We start from the raw sequence: 24,598 nt of genomic DNA on the forward strand, positions 1-24,598 counted from the left end.
CATGTGTCCTGTTTTATAGAGCACAGCCCTCTGTTTCAGCAGTGAGTTCTCAGTTTGAAAGCCCCCACTGTTTAGGCTGGACAGACAGAGAAGAGGACTAGGCTCTTGCTCCTTTAACAGTTGTGTAGAAGGGATTTCAGAAGGATTTCTTTTGAACGACCAGCTACACTTCTTGAAATCCATTCTTCTACAAAACTGTCACAAGTCAAGGAGCTCCATCTTCTTTTCTGTTAGGACACTCAACCTCTGTTTGAAGGGCAGTGCAACCCAAGTCAAGCCTGAAGGCAAGCAACCCTAAGAAGGGAAGGCAGGAAGGGCCTTAAAGTGGGCCATGGACATCTGGGCAGAAGACATTAGCACAGGTGAGATGGAACATAGGAAGCTGCCTTAGACTGAGATGAATAATGGTCCGGCTAGCTCAGTACAGTATTATCTACGCCAGGGGTCAGCAAACCTCTTCAGCAGGGGGCTGGTCCACTGTCCCTCAGACCTTGGGGGGGGTGGACTATATTGGGGGGAATGAACAAATTCCTATGCCCCACAAATAACCCAGAGATGCATTTTAAATAAAAGGACACATTCTACTCATGTAAAAACACACTGTTTACCAGATCATCTGCGGGCCGGATTTAGAAGGCGATTGGGCCAGATCCTGCCCCCAGGCTTTAGTTTGCCTACCCATGATCTACACTGACCGGCAGTCGCTCTCCAGAATATCAGGGATGGTTCTCTCCCAGTCCTACCTAGAGTTGGCAGGACTTGAACCCAGTCCTTTCCCACAGGGCATCATGGTCTGCCTCACGATGGGGAGATGCATTGCATCTCTATTTAAATGGCAGGAAGTATTTCTGAAATTTGCATCTATGCATATAAGTTAGCATGCCTACTGTTAGGCAGAGTGAGACGTTTGATGCCGGGAGCTCTGATTTCGGGCCTTATGAGAGGGCAGCAAATTGTTAGTTATTTCATTTAGTGCCATTATTCTTGCATGTTTGCTGTCAAGGTGAGGGTGGTGGGATTTTCTGCCTTCAGTACAATGAATGTTATTTAAACTACTAACCTTTCAAACAACTAGTGTCTTCAAACAAACCAAATCTGGGCTCTCTTTGTATTGTTTTGTAAATGGAGCTGCTAATTGAGGAGATTTTATTTCTTCCAGAATGGATGGTTTTTTTTGCTGCTAATGCTGCACTTTAGAGTGTTTTTAAATATTTCTTTACACTGTTAACTTGTATTTTAACATTGTATTTTGCTTCATGTTTTGAAAATCCTTCAGTGCACATGCACATTTAGTCCCCAATAATATTCTTTCAGAGAAGCTGGTAAAATGTGGACTGGATGAGGTAACTGTTAGGTGGATTTGTAGCTGGTTGACTGATTGAACCCAAAGAGTGTTCACTAATGGTTCCTTGTCATGCTAGAGAAAATGACAAGTGGGATGCCACAAGGTTCTGTCCTGGGCCCATTGTTGTTCAACATCTTTATGAATGACTTGGATGAAATCATTGAAGGGATGCTCATAAAACTGGCAGTTGACACCACACTGGGAGAGGTGGCCAATTCCGCTGAAGGTAGGATTGGGATTCAATATGACCTTAACAGGGTGGACAACTGGGCCCAAACTAACGAAATGAATTTCCATAGGGACAAATGTAAGGTTCTACCTTACTTGGGAAGGAAGAACCAGGTGCACAAATATAAGATGGGGGCACTTGGCTTGCTTGTGAAAAAAGGTCTAGAGTTCTTAGTAGACCACAAGTTTAACATGAGTCAACAGAGTGATGCAGTAGCAAAAAAAAGCCCAATGTTATTCTAGGCTGCATCAACAGAAGTATAGTGTCCAGATCAAGGGAAGTAATAGTCCCACTCTTTTCTGCTTTGGTCAGGCCACATTATGGACTCTGCAATGTGTGCAGAGGAGGGCAACCAAGATGATCAAGGACCTTATGGTGAATGGTTATAGGAATTTGTTATGTTTAGCCTAGTAAAGACGAGACTGAGAGGAGATATGACAGCCATCTTCAAATATCTAAAGGGCTTTCACTTGGAGGGTGCAACAAGCTTGTTTTCTCCTGTTCCAGAGGCTAGGATGTGAACCAATGGCTTCAAGTTACAAAAGAACGAGAGCTTGGGTGGTCATCTGTCATGAACACTTGAGTTCTTCGTCATCGAACTTTATTTTGGTCACAGACCAGCATAGCGCTTCCTGCATTGCAGGGGGTTGGACTAGATGACCCTCGGGATCCCTTCCAACTTCACGATTCTATGGTTCTATTATAGCTACGCTCTGTCTCCATGTGTAAAGGCAAGACCATGCTTCTGAACGTCAGTTGCTGGAAGTCACAGGAGGGGGAGTCCTGCTCAGCTCCTGTTTGCAAGCTTCCCACAGGCATCTGGTTGCCCACTGTGAGGTCAGGATAGTGTACTGGATGGCCTGATCCTGCAGGCTCTTCTTGTGTTCTAATGTTTAATAGCTAAGTAGAACATCCATGTTCAAAGGCAGCGTGCTGCTAAATTCTAGCTGCTGGGAAGAAGCAGGGAGGGAGGCATTGTCTGCATGTCCTGGTTCCGGCCAGCCCCAAAGTCTGTGGTTGGACCTTCAGTCTGACCCAGCTGAGCTCCCCCTATGCTCTTACATTAACGAAGATAATGTGTTTTGATAAGTATCGCCTTCCATAATCCTTCAATGTCCCTTTAAGTGGGTTTTGTGTACACTTCCTTACGTTCAGGATGAAAATGCCTGCAGATGCCTTCCACACCCCTGGAGTTTATAACCTCAGCCTGCACAAGTCCGGCATTGAAAGATCTACAGCCTCCAGGCAGTTAAGGGAAGATGAATCATTTTCATAAATGAGTGCAGAGGGAGGTCAGGCCAGGGGACATTGAAGGTTACATGTGTGGCTGAGATAAGACCCCATTCATCCTCCTCTTACTGTCAAGTTGTGATGGGTGAGCTTTGCCTTGAGCTCCTATAAAACATGTTGTTTGCAGAAAACTTGCAGGTGGTTTGTTAAAGTGGGGTGGGGGTGGGAAGGAAAGAAAGTAAGGAAGAAAGTCCAAACTGTTACAATGAAATTTATCTCCCCGATAGGCAGGTCTGTTTATTAGAAGAGAAACAGGGGGATCTCGGAAAGAAATTCAGCGTTGCTGACTTCCACCGGCCCCTAAAGTTACCTCCTTTGCAACAATTGCACTAAAAATGTCAAAGCTATTTGTATTGATGGCATGTCGAGGAGTAGCTGAACAAGACTGTTAAAAGGAAAAAGAAGTGTGCTTGCACAGATGAGAGGAGGGAGGGCGGCTTAGAAGAAGCTGGCTGCCTATACTTTGTAGATGGGAAAGTCTCATTCAGGTTTAGCTGAGGACTGTGGAGAGAGAAATCAAGCTAGATTTGCCATTCTCAAAAAAAAAAAGGATCAAGGGTGCTCTATGATTATGTTTCCCTTAGCAGAAACTGTGCAAAAGGTGTGGCAGTTTTCTGAAGATATTATTATTATTATTATTATTATTATTATTATTATTATTATTATTATTAATTTCACTCTTCTGATTGGGTTGCCCCAACCATTCTCAGCAGCTTCCAGCAAATTAAAACATCAAACACATCAAGCATTAAAACAACAAACATTAAACATTAAAAACTTCCCTATACAGGGCTGACTTCAGATGTCTTCTAAAAGTCATATAGTTGTTTATTTCCTTGACATTTGATGGGAGGGTGTTCCACAGGGCAGGCACAACTACCAAGAAGTCTGCCTGGTTCCCTGTAGTCTCACGTCTTACAATGAGCTGGATCTCACTTAAAAGCACATTTGATTTATACTGTACACTATTTCCTCCAAAGTAAATTGTAGCGTTTCTCCTCCACCACCCCTGAATGCCAAAAGAAAACAAGCGTCTACATTTAGGACTTAAGAAGGGTCCTATGAAGAATTCATATTTCATAGATCTTAGAGATGTCACAATACTCAGGTTACAGAACCACAGAATCTTAGAATTGTAGAGTTGGAAAGGTCTATTCCAACCCCATGCAATGCAGGAATCTCAACTAAAGCATCCATGACAGATGGCCATCCAATCTCTGCTTATAAACTTCCAAGGAAGGAGAGTCCACCACCTCCCAAGGGAGACCGTTCTGCTGTCAAACAGCTCTTACGGTCAGAAAGTTATTCCTGATGTCTAGCAGAATCTCCTTTCTTGTGACTTGAAGCCATTGGTTTGTGTCCTACCATCCAGAGCAGGAGAAAATGAGCTGGTTCCCTCTTCCATGTGACAGCCCTTCAGATATTTTATAGATGGTTATAGATCAATAAAATAATAATAATAATAATAATAATAATAATAATAATAATAATAATAATTTATTATTTATACCCCGCCCATCTGGCTGGGCTTCCTCAGTCACTCTGGGCGGCTTCCAACAAAATATTAAAATACCGTAATACATCAAACATTAAAAGCTTCCCTAAACAGGGCTGCCTTCAGATATCTTCTAGAAGTCTGGTGGTTGTTGTTCTCCTTGACATCTGGTGGGAGGGCATTCCACAGGCTGGGTGCCACTACTGAGAAGGCCCTCTGCCTGGTTCCTTGTAACTTGGCTTCTCGCAATGAGGGAACTGCCAGAAGGCCCTCGGCGCTGGACCTCAGTGTCCGGGTAGAACGATGGGGTTGGAGATGCTCCTTCAGGTGTACTGGACCGAGAGCTGAAACATAGAGCTATGGCCCAGGGCACTAAATTTGGGGGAACTTAAAATGGGAGGAAGTCACTGAGGGTGAGAACTGACCTTGGCTCCCCTTTCAAAGCAGCCTCACTGTCTGTAGCTGAAGAACATATGGGGGCCAGATAGGAAGGGCAGTGAATGGCAATACAGCTAGGCTGGGCTGGTGAGGGAGCCTTCTAAGCGCCCGGGGTGCCTGGCCAGGGCCTGGCAAGGCTGCAAAGGCAGATTTTGGGAAGGTTGACCGGTTTGCCTGCAGTGTGTGCTGAGCCAAGAAGATGCTATAGGGTGCCACAACAATGACAAACAACAAAAGGTGAAATGCATAGGTGGCGCTGAATTTTGGTGTTGCGCAGGGCAGTCACATAAATGTTAAAGGCCAGAGTGTCAGAGACCAGACTGAGAATTATAGCTCTGAAGAGGAATGGTGGGAATCTCCCCCTGTTCTTGCTCCTGACCAGGATCCTGAAGCTGCCTGGGAACAGTGGAGCGGTATAGATTTAGAGAACTGGTTTGCAGAGGGACATAGTTCAGAAAACAACAGCTGGGCAGAGCTGTGGGGAACAGCTAGGAGAAGCAGAACAGGAAGAGAGAGAGATAACTGATTCCCCTTTGCTACAAAGTGTCCAAGGGAAAGGAGAGCCAATAAGGTTGGTACGCAGAAGGGTCAGTGGTTGCAGGACCAGGTGGCAAGAAGGGGAAGTGACGGGAAGGAACTCGGAGGGAAGTAGGAGGAAAACTTAATTGGGAGCACCTTCACTCTGAGAATGGCTGCGTTGTTCTTTTGCTGTGATCATTAAACACTCGTAAGCTGGTAAAAGACGATAATTGCTTTGTTCTGCTGTTGAATGGCCAAAGTGGGGGGGGGAGCCATTTCTCCGAAGCCTGACACAGAGTCACCTCAAAGGACCCCTGGATGGTTTAGTCCAGTCAAAGGCGACTATGGGGTCATGGCGATCATCTTGCTTTCAGACCGAGAGAGCCGGTGTTTGTCCACAGACAGCTTTCCGGGTCATGTGGCCAGCAGGACTAAACTGCTTCTGGCACACAGAACAACATGATGAGTGCCAGAGCACACAGAAATGCTGGTTACCTTCCGCTGCAGCGGAACCTATTTATCTACTTGCACTGGTGTGATTTTTGAGCTGCTAGGTTGGCAGGAGCTGGGACAGAGCAACAGGAGCTCACCCTGTCGCAGGGATTCGAACCACTGACCTTCCAATCAGCAAGCCCAAGAGGCTCAGTGGTTTAGACCACAGCGCCAACCATGTCCCCTAGTCGCCTCAAATGGCAGGCTGAGGACAGCTGAGAGGGGCAACAGATTCGGGTCCTTGGGGATTGCACCACTCACCTCACCCTGCCATTGTGTAATTGTGCAATTGAATGCCAGTGTGGTGTAGTGGTTAAGAGCAGTGGACTCGTAATCTGGGGAACCAGGTTCGCTTCCCCACTCCTTCACATGCAGCTGCTGGGTGACCTTGGGCCAGTCACACTTCTCTGAAGTCTCTCAGCCTCACCTCACAGAGAGTTTGTTGTGGGGAAGGAAGGGAAAAGGAGATTGTTAGCTGCTCTGAGACTCCTTAGGGTAGTGATAAAGCGGGATATCAAATCCAAACTCCTCCTCCTCCTCCTCTTCTTCTTCTTCTTCTTCTTCTTCTTCTTCCCTACCCCCAGTGCCTCCGCCTGAACATGGTAGAACATGGTAATCGTGAGCTGCTTAAAGCTAGGCCATCTAGTGACTTTGTCTGTTGCCGGTTCATAGCTCACGCTTAGCCCCGCCAGCTCTGCGAAGCAGCCTGAACATCATTCTGGACTTATGAGGGCTGAAAACACTAAACCAGTGCTCCTATTCCCTGGAATTAGAAAGGCTTTAAAGGTCCACAGCAATTTATACTGAAGAGGACAAAATGCCAAGTAACTGCTGTTTAATTACGTAGCAATTTAATGAGGTTTATTGGTAAATAAATTCCAGGTGATTATAGAGTAATGACATGTCCCTGCAGACTAGTGAGTAATTGCATTTATCAGATCCAAAAGGAATTTCCATATAACCTGTGCTGAGAACTGGAAGGAAGAGATAATTAGGTCTCCACGCTTTGCAACTGTATAGGTTGTTTTTTTAAAAATAAAAATATAGAAAATAAAAATTGTCTTCCTAGTAGACGGTAATTACTGGGCCTAGATCATTCCTTCTCTGCGGAAAAACTGCAAGATAATAGGATGCTAAAAAGAAAGGCATCATTTCATTTTCATTGAAAAATCAACTTTGAGAATCATATGAAATCTTCTGCATAATAAGAGTTTTAGAGCTTTAAAATGTTTATTCCCATTAAACCAGAAACTGACTTTTTATTCCATTGTAGTTTTACTAAGACGAATCTTAGGATAATTTTTCTTTTAAAAAAAAGATCTTTGCCTCTCTTAGAATGTTTAGAAGAGTGTATGAATTTCATAATAGGAGAGAAATCGACATGTATCTATCCATTCTAAGGCCATAGCAACAATGATCTTAAAATCTTGCTGTCAAACTGCCCTGCACTCGAAAGAGCTATTAAAATGTGCTATGAGCAGGTTCTTCACCAGCTATAGCAAGCGCAATGGTGACACTTGCTTAGAAAACAGACATAGATGGAAAGCACAAATGTTGGATTAGTCACTGGTCTTTTTCTTTTTCCTTCATATATATGTATATATATTGGTACCTTGGGTTACATACAATTCAGGTTACAGACGCTTCAGGTTACAGCCTCCGCTAACCCAGAAATAGTACCTCGGGTTAAGAACTTTGCTTCAGGATGAGAACAGAAATCATACTCCGGTGGCGCAGCAGCAGTAGGAGGCCCCATTAGCTAAATGGTGCTTCAGGTTAAGAACAGTTTCAGGTTAAGAACGGACCTCCGGAACGAATTAAATACTTAACCCGAGATACCACTGTATATGTATTTCTGTGCACATGTGTATCCCAAGGGGAGGTGGGGAATTAAGCATTCAAAATTAAGTCTCAAAATGATTGGAAAACTAGGAAATGAGTTTGTGACATTATAGGCACCAGCCAATAGGGACATATGAACCTGTCCATTTTGTTTCTTCACATTTTACATTTTCCAAATGTTAAAATTCAGTCCTCCACATTTCTGTAGCACTTCAGTTAGTTAGTTAGTTAGGTAGTTAGGTAGTTAGGTTGTTTGTTTGTTTGTTTGTTATTTTTCCTCCTGAAAACTTATCAGATATTTTATAGATGGTTATAGATCAATAAAATAATAATAATAATAATAATAATAATAATAATAATAATAATAATAATTATTATTATTATTATTATTATTATTTATTTATACCCCGCCCATCTGGCTGGGTTTCCCCAGCCACTCTGGTCGGCTTCCAACAAAATATTAAAATACCGTAATGCACCAAACATTAAAAGCTTCCCTAAACAGGGCTGCCTTCAGATGTCTCCTAAAAGTCTGGTAGTTGTTGTTCTCTTTGACATCTGACGAGAGGGCGTTCCACAGGGCAGGCACCACCACCAAAAGGCCCTCTGCCTGGTTCCCTGCAATCTCACTTCTCGCAGGGAGGGAACCGCCAGAAGGCCCTCGGCGCTGGACCTCAGTGTCCGGGCAGAAAGATGGGGTTGGAGACTTTCCTTCAAGCGGGGAAAGGGCTGTAGGTCAGTGGTAGAACATCTGCCTTGCACACATAGCATCCCAGGTTCAGTCCAGGTAGGGCTGTGAAGGAACCCTGCCTGAAACCCTGGAGTTCTGCTGCCTATCAGTGTAGACAGTATTGACCTAGATGGTCCAATGACCTGACTCAGTATAGGAATCCTTCGAAGAGCAGTCTCTCCCCTGACAGCCCTTCTAAGCAGATTGTCCTCAGTAAAGAAGGACGCATAGGGACGCGGGTGACGCTGTGGGTTAAACCACAGAGCCTAGGACTTGCAGATCAGAAGGTCGGCGGTTCGAATCCCCATGATGGGGTGAGCTCCCGTTGCTCAGTCCCTGCTCCTGCCAACCTAGTAGTTCGAAAGCACTCAAAGTGCAAGTAGATAAATAGGTACTGCTCCGGTGGGAAGGTAAATGGCGTTTCCGTGTGCTGCTCTGGTTTGCCAGAAGCGGCTTAGTCATGCTGGCCACATGACCCGGAGGCTGTACGCCGGCTCCCTCGGCCAATAAAGCGAGATGAGCGCCGCAACCCCAGAGTCGGCCATGACTGGACCTAATGGTCAGGGGTCCCTTTACCTTAAAGGAGGATGCATAGCCATTTGGCAAGGAAGGCGGCTACTGCTTCCGACCCAAGTTCTGCTCAAGGGCCCTGATCCTCAAGCGTCTCCCCAAATTAACCACAAGCGGAGCAAGGAAAGGAAAGGCGCTGGGCGTGGTAGCATGCCCAGCCAGGTTCCCAGCTCTGCCCTTCTCCTCTGCCTTTCCCACCCCACCCCTCCCTGCCCCATCTCCCAGATTTTCTGCGTTCATCCACGGGTGATTTTACTATTATTATTGTGTTTTGGTTTTTTTGGTTTCCCTCCGAAATGATGTAACTTTAATTAATTTTAATTGCGCGATTAATTTAATTGAAACACTGGGGGGGGGGAATTAAAAGAGCACCCATTAAAAAGGGTGTAATTAACACCGAGGCTGCCATGCAAAGAGGCCGGAATGGAGTAAGTAAGGAGAAGGGGATGAAAAGAGAGACTTGCACGTTGTGTACTTCTGAGTCATAGCAGGAATCCTTCTGTGCTCTCTTGCCCCACCCTGGCCCCTCTTCATTTGGCGTGACATTGCACTAGCCCTCAAGGAGTTATGTGGAAGGAGGTGTGGTTGCAGAAGTAGGCTTTGCAGGGTAGCAAGCAGAGAGGAGATCTGGAGAGGGTGCCGCACAGTTAAGACGTTTGAGCCTTGCCTTGCTTTCCTGACAATAACTGCGTGATCTTGTCTGTGTTCCTCCAAACAGAGGGAATAAGAGAAATGTTCCTACCTCGAGGGCCTGAGATTGTAGAGTCAGGAGGACGGGGAAGGACCGCAGAGAAAGTTAATTTCTATACGACACCTTGCCATTCCAGGCTTGCGATTTACTGTCGCTATCATATTAAATAGCAAACCCCATGGCAGACGTGTTCCTGGATGGTGCCACCTTCAGATCGTAGGTGGAGGGATGGTGAGTTTAAAAGCTTTCCCCCTTTAAAAATAAAATAAAATCCATGAACCTAGAAAACAATAAAGTTAACAAATACAGTGGTACCTCTGGTTGCGAACTTAATTCGTTCCAGAGGTCCGTTCTTAACCTGAAACCATTCTTAACCTGGGGTACCATTTTAGCTAATGGGGCCTCCTGCTGATGTCGCCGTGCCGCCACCACGCAATTTCTGTTCACATCCTGAGGTAAAGTTCTTAACCCGAGGTACTACTTCCAGGTTAGCGGAGTCTGTAACCCAAAGTGTTTGTAACCCAATGTACCACTGTATATTAATAACAATATAAAAACTTGACCATGTTAAAAAGTTCAAGTATAGGTTTCTCCCACACATAGAATCATAAAATAGGACAGTTGGAAGGGACACCAAGGGTCATCCAGTCCAACCCCCTGCAATGCAGGAATCTTTTGCCCAATGTGGGACTCAAACTCAGAACCCTGAAATGAGGAGTCTCATGATCTACCACCTTTCTGGGTGTACTCAGATGCATGCAGATATATAGTTAATAACAGCGCTGCCGGATCAGGCCAATGGCCCATCTAGTCCAGCATATATTTATATATAGGTAAAGGGATGCGGGTGGCGCTGTGGTCTAAACCACTGAGCCTCTTGGGCTTGCCAATAAGAAGCTTGGCAGTTCGAATCGGCACAATGGGCTGAGCTCCTGTTGCTCTGTCCCAGCTCCTGCCTACCAAGCAGTTCGAAAGCACACCAGTGCAAGTAGATAAATAGGTACTGCTGCAGCGGGAAGGTAAGCAGTGTTTCCGTGCACTCTGGTTGCCGTCACGGTGTCCCGTTGCACCAGAAGTGGTTTGGTCATGCTGGCCACATGAGCCAGAAAGCTGTCTGTGGACAAATGCCAGCTCCCTTGGCCTGAAAGCAAGATGAGCGCCACAACCCCATAGGTGCCTCTGACTGGACTTAACCATCCAGGGGTCCTTTACCTTTTACATACATGTGTATATATAGAGAGAGGGGGACATGGGTGGCGCTGTAGGTTAAATCACAGAGCTAGGACTTGCTGATCAGAAGGTCGGCGGTTTGAATCCCCGCGACGGGGTGATCTCCCGTTCCTCGGTCCCTGCTCCTGCCAACCTAGCAGTTCGAAAGCACATCAAAGTGCAAGTAGATAAATAGGTACCCCTCCGGTGGGAAGGTAAATGGCGTTTCCGTGTGCTGCTCTGGTTCACCAGAAGCGGCTTAGTCCTGCTGGCCACATGACCCGGAAGCTGTACGCCGGCTCCCTCGGCCAATAAAGTGAGATGAGCACCGCAACCCCAGAGTCGGTCACGACTGGACCTAATGGTCAGGGGTCCCTTTACCTTTAAGGAAAAGCGGGACATTCTGGGATCAAACCAGATACCAGGATGGCTTCTGTAATTCTGGGACTGTCCCTGGAACATAAGGACACTTGGAGGGTCTGCAATCAGTTGTACCACACCATCTGCAGCTTGTGCAGAATGATTCTTAGGGGCACATTCAAATGGAGCCATGAATTCGATTTGAATGCTGAATGTGCAGAAAAGTAGGTTGGTTGGTTTCTTTGCTTTTAAAAAAATATTCGGAGGTCCATGGAGGAAATGAGACCTGTAGAATTTGGTCTAACATGCATCATGAGATAGGTGGAAATGGTAATCTCAAAAACCCTAAACTCCTCCACATTTGCGTGTTCAGACCCAAAGACCTCACCTCTAAATACAAACACACTTGACTCAAATTTTGGTTTTGGTTTTTGGCAGAATTTAGGCCACAACTTTATTGATTACAGAAGGTGAGTGGTTGCATAGGCTCTGGTTCGACTAGCTCCCTGCACCCTTTCAGGCAGCACTGACCCAGGGCACCAGCATAGGTCAGCCAAGGGTGAACACCTGGATAAGCGGAAAGCTGGGAACAGGCTATGTTCACCACCCAGATGCCCCCCTGGACTCAGGCACAGGCACAACCCCCTCTCGGTGGTTGACCAAAGCAAGTTGAGTCCCTGGATTCCTTTAACGGAATACCCTTCACATAGGGATGGCGAGAGTGTTCTCCCATCCCTATCACCTGAACCAGAGCCTATCCACAACCTTACAAGTTGTGACAATTTGCTACGCGGCAGGCAAAACCCAAATGGCAGCAGCCAATCAGCCAAGTGGGGAAAATTCCTGCCATGCCCCTGTCCCAATGACAGACGACACACGATGGCATAGCAAGGTCAATCGTAGAATACCCTAAACATAGGGAGAGGTGGGCAGGTGTAGGGTTTGCACGAGCCGAAAGATAATCTCTTGGTCACGTGCAAGGGATTAAATAGGTCCCTCAAATCGTTTAGGCTGCACCCTATTGGTCAGATTACACCCAGCAACAAGGGACCTACCAATTCGGGTGTTGTGGCTATCCAATAGACCCACCCACACCCAGGAGGTTGTCTCCAGGTCTCACCACAACACGTGCCCTCTTTTAGGGAGGACACGCTTTAGCGTAAACACATTATTGCGTTGTAATCTTTGCAACAACCTTGCGAGGTAGACCAGTACAGTGGTACCTCTGGATACAAACCGTATCTGTTCCAGAGCCCTGTTCGCATCCAGAAGCAAACGCAACCCGCGTCTGCACGTGCGCGGGTCATGATTCGCCACTTCTGCGCATGTGTGTGACTTCATTTTGACTGTCTGCGCATGCGCGAGCAGCGAAACCTGAAAGTAATCCGTTCCGTTACTTCCGGGTTGCCGTGGAGCGCAAGCCGAAAGTGCTCAACCTGAAGCACATTTAACCTGAGGTGCCAACAAAGGTCCGTATAGTTCAAGCTATGGTTTTCCCAGTAGTGATGTATGGAAGTGAGAGCTGAACCATAAAGAAGGCTGATCGCCAAAGAATTGAAGCTTTTGAATTATGGTGCTGGAGGAGACTCTTGAGACTCTTCAGAGTCCCATGGACTGCAAGAAGATCAGACCTATCCATTCTGAAGGAAATCAGCCCTGAGTGCTCACTGGAAGGACAGATTGTGAAGCTGAGGCTCCAATATTTTGGCCACCTCATGAGAAGAGAAGACTCCCTGGAAAAGACCCTGGTGTTGTGAAAGATAGAGGGCAGCAGGAGAAGGGGACGACAGAGGACAAGATGGTTGGACAGTGTTCTCGAAGCTCCCAACATGAGTTTGACCAAACTGCGGGAGGCAGTGGAAGACAGGAGTGCCTGGCGTGCTCTGGTCCATGGGGTCACGAAGAGTCGGACACGACTAAACGACTAAACAAGAGCAACAACAAATGACTGTACTTCAAATCCTCATGCTGGGAACCCTCATCTCCGGGAAACACAATAATGAGACCTGGCATTTTAGAGTGACATTGCATCCTGTTCTTTTGGTCATCCTTGCGACAACATCCCTGCAAGGTAGAGCAGTGTCATTAACCCCATTTTGCAGACGGCATGGGCGAGGCTCAGAGGAGGGCCACCTCGTGTGTTCCCAGCCGAGGGAAGCTTCAGACCTACGTGAGCTGCGGCTCAGCCTCTTAACCACTTTGCTGCATCACAGGCTAGGCCACCCCTGAGAAACTGGGTGAAAGAGGCCGGTCCTTTCCAGAACATTAATGAATTCCCTCCCATCAAGCTTTTATGGGGCAGGCCTCTCCTGGCACCGTTTGAAAATGCGCCTTTTCTCCGTGATTAGTTTTCTCTCCCCGCTCCAAACAGGTGTGTCAGGCTGTGTGAAAGGGAAGGGCTAGAGGAGACAATGAAGCTTTCTGCACATTCTGCGGAGTGTGGGGAAAGAGCTTTGGGGTTTACCCAGCCCCTCACAGCTCCACCCTGACACCGCCCCACTCCTCTGTGAGATCATTCCTTCGAGGGGAAGAAATTAATTTGAGGGTAGTTTAAGCTGCTCACTGTCTCCCTCCCCCCATATATATATACACACACACACATACATATGGAAAATGAGCCAGGTTTTTGTGCAATCTCTAATTGCTGCCGCAGGTTCCAAGTTGGCAGCGAGAGGCAGGATTCCTGAGGCTGACTGCTGTTTGAGATCAGGGTGACACCCTTGGTGGATTTTGTATTTCTTTTAAAAAAAAGAAGAATAAATAAGAGTACTGGGTGCAGGTAATATGGGGCAGATCTCTATCTCATTTACAAGAGGGGAAAGCCTGGAGAAAATAGATGTGAAAGCCACAACAACAGCTACACTGCAACAAAACATTGCAGTGCAGTCAGTGATCCCGTTCAGGGTATTGCAATCCATTCTCCCAACCCAGTTTCCCAGTTTTCCCTGCAGCAGATCAAATTCTGTGGCCGCTGAGCTTACGTAGGACCAGTCTGGATAGTTAGCCTTGGTGAAGACTTGACGTTTTCACCCCAAAAAAAGTTTTTGAGTTTCTGCTGAAATGACACTGCACTTTAATGTTGTATTTTAATCTTGTTTTTAAGTTGTATTTCAATCAATTTGTTTTATATTTAGTGTTAGCCGCCCTGAGCCCAGTCTTGGCTGGGGAGGGCAGGGTGTAAATAAAATTATATTATTATTATTATTATTATTATTATTATTATTATTATTATTATTATGGCATCTTCACTGTGGGTTTCCCCTCTGCTGCCATTCTGCCTGCTCAAGAACTTCTTACTTCCAACCAGCCTTTTCAGTAGAGATCTTTATGCCATTCTGCATCTGCTATGGCGCTCTTTTAACCAGGTAGTTTTTGCTATGTATATGGCAGGGGTGCCCAAACTTCTTTCAAAGAGGGCCAGATTTGATGAAGTGAACATGCGTTGAGCTTTTTTTAGGATTGAAGTTTACCCCAAAGTTGTTGAGCTTTGTCTAGGATTGTACCCCAGGACATATACTGCCATGGGGGCCGGATTACATCAACCAGCGGGCTGGATTAGGCCCCCAAAGCGGACTTGGGACATGCCTGGTATATGGGATTATTCTTATATGTTTGTGTTGTTTTATATACGGAAGTGTTTGTAATAGTTTCTTATAGCTGCGACTATTTCATTCGTTTTTTGTCATTGCACAGCTCATTGTTGCAACCCACCCTTGGAACCTTAAGGTAAAGGACGGGAAATAAATCTAATAAATAAGATTACAGATCGTGAATGCAGCACAGGTTCGGTGACCTCCAGCCCTAAATCTCCTGGATTCTATGACAATAAATGCAGAACATGATCTCTGATATGTCACCCTGGTGCAAAAGCAGTCATTTAACCAGCACAGGGCAACTGTCTATTGATGCCAATGATATTTTTTTTAAAAAAAAAAAATTCAGCATCCTGATTCTGATTTTGCTTTCATTTATTTTCCTGGAAGTTCTTAGTCATGGTATCTGCACCAGGTGGGGGCTGCCAGCACTCTGAGTCATCCTACCTGGCTGAAAAAAGACTGCTCTCCCATTTCTCCACGCATTAATTGCACTACAATTATATTAATCAAGATAATTGCCAGACCCCCTGCAGGTAATAGTGAATTTCTAATGAGGCCCTTAGTGCGAAACAAGCTGTCCTGCCCTGCCCTACATTTTTCTACACCCTGGTCTTCCCCTCCACGCCCCCTGAACTTCATATATATATATATATATATATATATATATATATATCAACCCCAATCATCTGTTCTTGCAAACATATCCACCTCCCAGCTCCTGAGGGGCATCAGCAAATTTATTTTATACAATATTTATTTTTTATTTTATACAATATTCCTGCTGCATATTATAAATACATAGCCAGGTGCCAGAGCTGAGGCACAGCCCCTGTTACGCCCTCCATCAGCTATCGCAGTCTGCACAGATGCTTCTACACCTCAGTGCCAGGAGCGCTGAGCTTGCGCTGTTGAACATGCATTCACATTTAAAAAATATAACCAGCAGGACCTGCAACAAAATGTTGCAGTGTGGAGAGCTACTGTATATGTGGCTGCTATGACTTCTTCCAATCTCTTCTCGCTCTGTGCTGGTTTTCTGCTCCCTGCCCCACAAACGGCTCAGGACTACAATACCTCAAGGACCGCAATACCTCTTCTCATATGAACCTACCCAGATCCTGAGATCAATACCTCAAGGACCGCAATACCTCTTCCCATATGAACCTACCAAGATCCTGAGATCATCTTCTGAGGCCCTTCTTCATGTGCCTCCTCCTCGAGAGGTCCGGAGGGTGACAACACAAGAACGGGGCCTTCTCTGCAGTGGCTCCCCATCTGTGGGATCCTCTCCTCAGGGATGTTCACCTGGCACCTTTATTAGGCGCGAGGCGAAAACGTTCCTTTTCAACCAGGCCTTTGGTTGATCTGATTTACATCCTATGCCATTTTAAAATGTGTTGTTTTTTTTGGGGGGGGGGCTATTGGGTTGTTGTTGTTTTTATTATGTATTTTGTGGTTTTATATCTTGATTTCATTCTGTGAACCACCCTGAGATCCCGGGGATAGGGCGATATATAAATTCAATAAATTCCATAAAAGAATAATACAGTGGTACCTCAGCTAATGGGGGCCTCCTGCTGCCGCCTTGCCGCCGGAGCACGATTTCTGTTCTCATCCTGAAGCAAAGTTCTTAACCCGAGGTACTATTTCTGAGTTAGTGGAGTCTGTAACCTGAAGCGTATGTAACCTGAAACGTATGTAACCCGAGGTGCCACTGTAATAAATAAATAAACAGTCAGTCAGCTTCCACAGCCGACATCCTCCCTGACTTTGTTTCCATAGCCTTTGTCTCCTTTGAGATGGGTGGTTGATATTTGCAAATATATCTGTAGTACTCCAAACCTCGGGGTTCCCTTGAGGAGATTTTTAAGCAGAGGTTGGATGGCCATCTGTCCTGGTTGCTTTAGCTGAGATTCCTGCATTGTGGGGGGGTTGGACTAGATGACTCATGGGGTCCCTTCAAAATTATATGATTCTATGCTGAGACCTCCCTCTTGCATATAAATAGACTTCTTTGGGCTGCCTAACACTACTAAGCACCTGTGTTTGCTAATAGCGGGAGCAATCGACAGCTCATACGAACATCGCTATCTGAGAGGAAAGGCTGTAGCCCAGCAGTTAGGATCTGCTTTGCATCCAGAAGGTTCAATCATCGCGACAGCTAAAAATGCCAATGCAATTCTGGGCTGCATCAATAGGAGTATAGCATCTAGATCAAGGGAAGTAATAGTGCCACTGTATTCTGCTCTGGTCAGACCTCACCTGGAGTACTGTGTCCAGTTCTGGGCACCACAGTTCAAGAAGGACACTGACAAACTGGAACGTGTCCAGAGGAGGGCAACCAAAATGGTCAAAGGCCTGGAAACGATGCCTTATGAGGAACGGCTAAGGGAGCTGGGCATGTTTAGCCTGGAGAAGAGGAGGTTAAGGGGTGATATGATAGCCATGTTCAAATATATAAAAGGATGTCACATAGAGGAGGGAGAAAGGTTGTTTTCTGCTGCTCCAGAGAAGCGGACACGGAGCAATGGATCCAAACTACAAGAAAGAAGATTCCACCTAAACATTAGGAAGAACATCCTGACAGTAAGAGCTGTTTGACAGTGGAATTTGCTGCCAAGGAGTGTGGTGGGGTCTCCTTCTTTGGAGGTCTTTAAGCAGAGGCTTGACAACCATATGTCAGGAGTGCTCTGATGGTGTTTCCTGCTTGGCAGGGGGTTGGACTCGATGGCCCTTGTGGTCTCTTCCAACTCTATGATTCTATGATCACCACTCTATGTAGGAATGTCCCCTGCCTGAAACATGGTGGATCAATGCTTTTAGTATTGTGTTTGGTTCTGGTTTCCAGGGAGGGGGCATTGATATTGTAAGTAGCTCTGAAGCTTTTTGTAAAATAGTGATGAAAATTTATTTGATAATAATAAAAGTACTAACCCCATGCCATGATAAAATGGGGCTTGCTTGGCAAATAGCACACAGCATAAGTTCTGCAGCAGATCAGATAGCTCTGGATAACTCAAGCAAACAAGCCAAGCCGCATGCTGCAGGGTTTTCATACATTGTCACAGAAGCCACAAGGACCAAGACTTGAAATTTGGTTGCAGAGTGTTTGATTTCCCAATCTTAATAATGCATTGCATTTCCTTACTTTTCCACGCTTGGTTACTCAACCTTAAAACTGCATTAAAGCAGAGTTACTCACCTGGAATGAAAATTAGCTGGCGTAGGTTTACTTGAGTATCCGTTGAAGGAAAACATTTTGTTGATTTGCTGGGAGGCTTTTGGGGAGGAAAGGGGGAAAATAAAGATGAAAATGTGAATTCAGGTTAATAAATCAAGGGTCCCTGAGAGTGGACTGGAATGATAATTTCAGAAACCTTCTTAACAACATTGACACAACCCAGCCAGAGTTAAGGGCCTTGATCCATCTGCAAATGCGTGTCACCATAGAGCTGTAGCCATGCTACCCCATTCAGTTCATTACACTGGGCAACAATTTTTTTTACTTTTTGAATGTTGTCTAGATTTCTACAACTGATTTAGGGTATTTTTGCACTGCTGGATCAGGAAATGGCATCCGTTTCTCCCCATCAGGTCAGGTTTTCTGTAAACTGAATGGTGGGCATTGATAAAGTTAAGTACACGTAAATTGCATGCTGCTTCACCATTTTTCAAACTTCAGGGCTTGAACTTCTGTTTCTTGGAACTCCTGGAATGCTCAGCAGCACGGAGGTCTCTCTTCAGAGTCCAACAGTAGTCAGCCATCATGACTGCGTCCCAGTGACCCTGATACCTGGTCTCCATCTCTTTCATGTCCTGATGGAATCTCTCCCCCTGCTCGTCACTCATTGAACCCAGGTTCTCAGGAAACCGGTCCATATGTGAAAATAGGTAGTGCATCTTGACACTCATGTTGCAACCCAGGTTTCTGAAAGCAGTCAGCATGTTGTTGACAAGTTCTGCGTAGTAAGTTCTGCGTAGTTTCTGGCCTTATTGTTGCCAAGAAAGTTCTTCACTACCAGAACAAATGCCTTCCACGCTTCCAGTTCCACTTCGTTCATTGAGTTTCCGAACTCTGGATCTCTGATGAGCTGACGGATCTGAGGACCATCAAAGATGCCAGCTTTCAACTTCTCCACGGTCAATCCTGGAAAAGCCTTTGACTGGACTTAACCATCCAGGGGGCCTTTCCGTTTACACCTTTAGGCACCAGGCAAAGCATTCCTCTTTAACCAGGCCTTTGGCTGACTGGCATCTTATCCCCTTTTAAAATGTGTTGGGGAGGGGAAGGTTTATTGGGTTCTTTTTGTTTTTATTATGCATTATGTGCTTTTATATTGTGATTTTATGTTGTAAACATCCAGAGACCTGTGGGTATAGGGCAGTATACAAATTTAAGAAATGATAATAATAAATGATAATAACTTCCTTTTGATGCATGCATCACCATACTTCTAGAGCTGGGGCAACTAACGTGTTGCTGTCCAGACAAGGGAGGCAGTAGAAATTTTATTCCATTCTCATTTAAAGCCAGATTCTCACTCACCCAAAGAATATGCAAACTGCAAAATTCTTTGAAATTCACACTTACACAAATTTCGCAGTGCTGTTCTCCAACCAAGCAAGATTTACAGACATGTTTATAGTTGAGAAGACTGGGCATAAAAATGAATAGATTTGTTGCAAATAACTATAAAAAATGCTTTACATCAAGGGGAATGGCTTGCAAAAAAAAGTGTAGATCATTCAAAATAGTGTACAGAAATATGTTTATGAGGAGGCATTTCTACTCAAATGCTGGTGAATTTTTGTGACAATGTTTGCAGAAAGCGTGTCCTCCCTAAAAGAGGGCACGTGTTGGGGTGAGACCTGGAGACTGACCTTCTGGTTGTGGGTGGGTATATTGGACAGCCACAACACCCAACTGGTAGGTCCCTCATTGCTCGGTTTAATCTGACCAATGGGATGCTGACTAAATGGATTGAGGGACCTATAAGTATCCACGCACATGACCCAGAGCTTCCTCTTTTGGCTCGTGCATCGGAACACTCGCCCACCTCTTCCTATATTTAGGGCATTTTTGTGATTGACCTTGCTATGCCGTCGTGTGTCGTCTGTCGTTGGGACAGGGGCATGGCAGGAATTTTCCCCACTTGGCTGATTGGCTGTTGCCATTTGGGATTCGCCTGCCGCGTAGCAAATCCTCACAACTTGTAAGGTTGTGGATAGGCTCTGGTTCAGGTGATAGGTATGGGAGAACACTCTCGCCATCCCTATGTGAAGGGTATTCCGTTAAAGGAATCCAGGGATTCAACTTGGTTTGGTCAACCCCCAAGAGGGGGTTGTGCCCGTGCCTGAGTCCAGGGGAGCATCTGGGGAGTAGACATAGTCTGTTCCCGGGCTTTCTACCTACCTCAGGTGTTCACCCTTGGCTGATCTATGCTGGTGCCCTGGGTCAGCGCTGCCTGCAAGAGTGCAGGGAGCTAGTCGAACCAGAGCCTATGCAACCACTCACCTTCTGTAATCAATAAAGCTGTGGCCTAAATTCTGCCAAAAACCAAAACTAAAATTTGAGTCAATTGTGTTTGTATTTAGAGGGGAGGTCTCTGGGTCTGAACACGCAAATGTGGAGGACCACATTTAAGATGGGGAGGAAACGAGAAACTGGGAGAAACAAAATTGACAGATCCCTCTGTCCCCACATAGCAATGCAATGGCTGGTGTGTTCCTCTCCATGTGTGAGGCCCCTCCATAAGTGAGGCCAGTAGCAACAAGGCAGGCCCAATATGTTTTGCTGCCTGAGCAAATGACAAGATGGTGTCCCTCCCAGAAGCCAGCTGGGGTGGCAGTTGAATCTCACATCAGCCCAGGTGATGAGACAACATCCTTCACTGCACCTGAGAGAGCAGCCCAAGTTAGGAGGCCCATTTCGCTGCCTGAGGTGAAGGACCAAGATGGTACATTTCCCATTCCGTGCACAAAATCAGACTAGGCTGTTGATTCTTTCTTCAGCACTGGTGATGGAACAGTCCTCCACCTCACCCTAGGTCAACAGGATTGCTTTAGCGGCTGCAGGGCAGACCACCGGCACACATTTCTAGCCATTTTCCGCCCCTCAGAATTTGCCGCCTGAGGCAGGTGCCTCACTCTGCCTCATGGTAAACCCAGCCTTGCACACATCACATTTTGCCCCTCAGTCCTGTTTCCCTCCTCTGCTTTCCCCATCCTTTGTGGTCCATCTTGCAAGTTATTATTTTTTGTTCTCTTCAACCCTCCAGTGTAGGAGAAAGAGAAATAATTTCGCAGATGCATTTCTCTAACAGTTGGGGCCCAACCCATCTCTTGTTCTGTTTGGAAGCCACACAGGGAAAAGGGGGGACTTGTTCCATGCGTGTGTTGGCTTTCTGTCTGGTGCAGTGGAAAATCCTGAACAATTTGATAGCCCCTGTCGGCAAGCACGTGGAATCCCCCCGTCCATCTTTTCCGTATATCAGAATATTGATTATATAACGTAGTCATTAGATTTGAAATATTACACGCATCCTTTGAAGGAAAACAACACGGCTCAAACAGCTGCTGCCTCCTCAAAGTACCCCAACTACACGGCTTCTAAAACTTCCCGTTTCACAGCTTAGCTAGGAGGAGGAAGAGAGAGAGAGAGAGAGAGAGAGAGAGAGAGAGAGAGAGAGAGAGAGAGAAAGCGTTCAGCAAGTTTCTCTCTGAAGCACCCTCCTGACATTTCCAGACTTATTAGCCAGTTTTCACACTGACTTCAATCAACCTCTTTAATCCTCCGAGGAAAGAGCATTTTTAATTCACTGATTGGCTGATAAGCTTGAAGCCAAAAAAATGATTTACACGTAGATGAATTGTGCTTACAAGATGGAACTCCGAGCATTAGAAGGAGATCTGAATTTCCTATCTGTCATTTTATTTGCCACATTCATTTTTGCTCTGCCATTACCCTTCCTGATTAGGATCTTTCAGCGCTATTGGGCCCCTGCTTCCACAGTTTTTAATCTGCCTTTAATCCCATAGATTTTAAATATTCCCCGGCACCGAGAGACTAGAGGCAATTAACTGCCCTTCTGATGCTCTCCTTATCAGTTGCCTCCTTGTATCTCTCAGAAGCAGCCTCAAGACACTTCCAGGCTGACAAATACTACCGATATTTCGCATGAAGCAGTCGCAGCAGAGGGAAGTCCGGCTCGCTTAGCCGAGAAATGCAATTTCTCTCTCATATATATATGTTTGTATGTGGTGTATTTTTTTAAAAAAAAATTAATAAAGCACCTCTTTATTAATTTGGAACACTTATTATTCCACCTTTCGATACAATATTATCAAGGCCGCAAGCATATAATCAGCAAATTATATTAAAGATACAATAATAGATTTCTGCGGCATTTACAGGTCTGAAAAAGGCATTCTTAAAACAGCAGTGGATATGCTCCAAAGGGAACTGAAAACAGGGCTAAAATCCTGGGGAAACAAGGCTGTTTACCAGGGAGCTAAAGGAGGTCAAATTTTGCATCAGGTAAACAGGTAAGGGGAAAGAGTTCCAACTTTGAGATGACATCCCCCGAAAAAGGGCCTGTTCCCACCTCAATTCAAAGAGAAGGTGGGTCACTCAGAACCACAGGAACTAGGGGCTCATGTCCCTTTGGCCCCTCCTTAAAATATTTGAGGGGTCTGTGCCCCCCCCCCCAAAGTTGAAAGCCATTGCCATTCAAATGGTGTGCGTGATGTGTCATGTGGTTGATTGTGTGGGGCAGGGCTTACCTGGAACCCCCAATATTTTATTCCCCTGGTCTGAACTGAGCCTCTGACTGCCATCTTGATCAGTGGATTCAAATGAGACATGTGATCCTTCAAAGACTGTGCTCTTTAAACATTTCAGGCAGTGAGTGGTTCTTTTGGTGGGCCACGGACCCAATTGAGAATCTCATGGTTTTTCTATAAACATATCAACGTTCCTCACTGAGGTCCAGCTCCAAGGGCCTTCTGGCAGTTCCCTCACTGCGAGAAGTGAGCTTACAGGGAACTAGGGAACTAGGCAGCGGTCCTTCTCAGTAGTGGTGCCCGCCCTGTGGAATGACCTCCCATCAGATGTCAAGGAACTAAACAAGACCTTTAGAAGACATCTGAAGGCAGCCTTGTTTAGGGAAGTTTTTAATGTTTGATATTTTATCGTGTTTTAAATATTCTGTTGGGAGCTGCCCAGAGTGGCTGGAGAAACCCAGCCGGATGGGTGGGGTATAAATAATAAATTGTTATTGTTATATACTCAATACTGTAAAATCCGAGAGAGAGAGAGAGAGAGAGAGAGAGAGAGAGAGAGAGAACCTCGTGAAAGCTATGGACCCCCACCCCACCCTAAAAAATGCACTGAAACACATGCACACAATATTTTCCATGCAATGTTATTTTATTGCAGGGGGGGGGGCATTTTTTGTGCCCAGTTCACGGATGTTCTGAAGCCAAGACCCCTAGGTTAAAAATCTCTTAGTTTGGGGCTAGTTGTTGTTGTTTAGTCATTTAGTCGTGTCTGACTCTTCATGACCCCACGGGCCAGAGCACGCCAGGCACTCCTGTCTTCCACTGCCTCCTGCAGTTTGGTCAAACTCATGCTGGTAGCTTCAAGAACACTGTCCAACCATCTCATCCTCTGTCGTCCCCTTCTCCTTGTGCCCTCCATCTTTCCCAACATCAGGGTCTTTTCCAGGGAGTCTTCTCTTCTCATGAGGTGGCCAAAGTATTGGAGCCTCAGCTTCAAGATCTGTCCTTCCAGTGAGCACTCAGGGCTGGTTTCCTTCAGAATGGAGAGGTTTGATCTTCTTGCAGTCCATGGGACTCTCAAGAGTCTCCTCCAGCACCATAATTCAAAAGCATCAATTCTTTGGCAATCAGCCTTCTTTGTGGTCCAGCTCTTGCTCAAAACTATGTCTGAGAAAACACCAGAAGCCAGCTTTTTGTGCCGGCCAGATATGATTGTGTCTCTTTGGCAAACCCAAGCTTTTGAGGGAAGGGCCATGCCTCATTGCTGGAGCAGCTGCTTTGCATGCAGAAAGTCCCAAATCCGCCCCCTTGCATCTCCAGGTAGGGCTGTAAACAACCATGGAAATCTTGGCAAGACATTGCTTGGGCTTCCATTAGCTCAGCATTGTCTACCATGATTAACAGTGGATCTCCAAACCTACAGGCAGGATTTCTCCCAGACCAACTGGGGCATGTTGAGGACTGAAACAGAGACTTTTTGGATTGAGAGCAGATAGTCCACACTGAGTCACAGCCCTTCCTCTAGGGCAGGTGGTATGAGCTTGAGAAGGCATTTTGTTGGGTTAGAAGCAACATGTGTACAAAGATATATTGGACTATGTGTGTACAGTGGTACCTCGGGTTACAGACGCTTCAGGTTACATACGCTTCAGGTTACAGACACTGCTAACCCAGAAATATTACCTCGGGTTAAGAACTTTGCTTCAGGATGAGAACAGAAATCACTCAGCGGCGGCATGGCAGCAGCAGGAAGCCCCATTAACTAAAGTGGTCTTCAGGTTAAGAACAGTTTCTGGTTAAGAACGGACTTCCGGAATGAATTAAGTACTTAACCTGAGGTACCACTGTACCAGTTTCCCCTTTCCAGCTGTTGAGGAAGGCCAAGTACCAGGGGCAGTTTAATACCTTTAGAGACCCTAAGTACTCCACTGATTTGCAATTTAAAACAACAATATTAAACTATAAAATAAAATAAAATATCAAAGTGACACAAAATTTACATGTACACTGAAA

General features: G+C 45.7%; 1 long non-coding RNA gene across 1 annotated transcript in view; it reads left to right on the top strand.

The window, feature by feature from the left end:
- LOC310659273 overlaps positions 1-9,963 on the top strand; it is a 144,983-nt gene extending 135,020 nt beyond the window's left edge. Inside the window, exon 3 of the long non-coding RNA XR_014502705.1 lies at positions 9,938-9,963. This is a non-coding gene — a long non-coding RNA (uncharacterized lncRNA). The remainder of the gene's footprint in view (positions 1-9,937) is intronic.
- Positions 9,964-24,598: the final 14,635 nt, after the last annotated feature.

Source organism: Podarcis tiliguerta (genome assembly GCF_965153285.1).
Source record: "Podarcis tiliguerta genome assembly, chromosome: 10".
NCBI classification, from domain to species: domain Eukaryota; kingdom Metazoa; phylum Chordata; class Lepidosauria; order Squamata; family Lacertidae; genus Podarcis; species Podarcis tiliguerta.